Raw genomic sequence first — 1,312 nt, 5'->3', positions numbered from 1 at the left:
ACAGCGGCCGATTTCTAATAACTTATTTTTCTGCTAATAGTTCGTTGAACTTTGGAGACATCATTAATATAAATAATTTTAATCGCCGTTGAATAAGAAATGTTTCTTTCACAAGAAATGTATAAAATTACAGTAATGTATTAGACTTACGGTACCTAATTTACATACTGTACAGATGATAGCTCGCCTAAACTCTCCATAGCGTGGTGCTAGATGGCAAAAACTATACATATAATTATAATAAAGTTAAAATAAATTAAGTTATTATATAATTATATATACAGTACCTAATTTATATATAATTAATATATAATTATATGTACAGTACCTAATTTATATATAATACTGTACAGACGATAGTTAAACTCAACTTACCCGCCTAAACTCTCCGTAGCGTGGTGCTAGACGGCGGAAAATAGTTCGGCTGCTCGTCCACAATGACGTTTTACGCGTCCCTTTTAGCATTTTTGTACGAATACTGGCGCAATTTTTTTGCCGCATCATAGGAATCTACGTTATTGGAACCCACGTTATAGGGGGGTCTACTGTATAAGTTAAGATTATTTGAAATTTTAATATGTTGATCCTTTTCACATGCTAACTCTGAATTAATTATGTTATTGGGTTTTTCTGTAGAGAATACTTCAAAAAATCATCAGCATATACTAATTGATCTTGGATATAACTATATGTAATTTTTTGTTATCAGATAGTCATCACGCAGTTTTAGTTGTAATCCTTGTTTCTTAAAATCTATATAATATTTTAAAAGTTTTTCTTCTTTTGCAAGAATCTTTATTTAAATCGGTTGACATATTAATTTCTTGCCAATTTCCCAGTCTCTTATTATATTTCAATTTATTAAAGGCTGCAAGGATTCTATTTCTTAGTTGGTTTGATTTTAATACTATGCAAGGCTTTAATACTAAGGCTGCAAGGATTCTATTTCTTAGTTGGTTTGATTTTAATACTATGCACTTAATTTGAATATTTGAATTAGGTATTGAATATATATTTACTATATCTTCTGATTCGCTGCAAATTATTTTTAAAGTATTAGAAAAAAATGTTGCTAATTCATTTTTAGTAATATTTTTAAGCTGATTTGTATAATCATAAATTATAATTTTATTATTATTCATAGTGTTAGTCATAGTATCCAGTTTATATTGAGTTAATTCATTTTCTAGTCTTAGTTTGGTAAATTCATTTTCTATTTTATCATTTCTTATCCTTATTTGTTGAATTTGATCTTTAAATTCTTTAATTTCATTTTGAATTATATTAATTTCTTGTCTTATAAGTGAAAATT

This window comes from Centruroides sculpturatus, unplaced genomic scaffold (assembly GCF_000671375.1).
Source record: "Centruroides sculpturatus isolate CEXI.00-Female unplaced genomic scaffold, Cexi_2.0 scaffold4286, whole genome shotgun sequence".
NCBI lineage: Eukaryota > Metazoa > Arthropoda > Arachnida > Scorpiones > Buthidae > Centruroides > Centruroides sculpturatus.
This window is presented reverse-complemented; position numbering follows the sequence as displayed.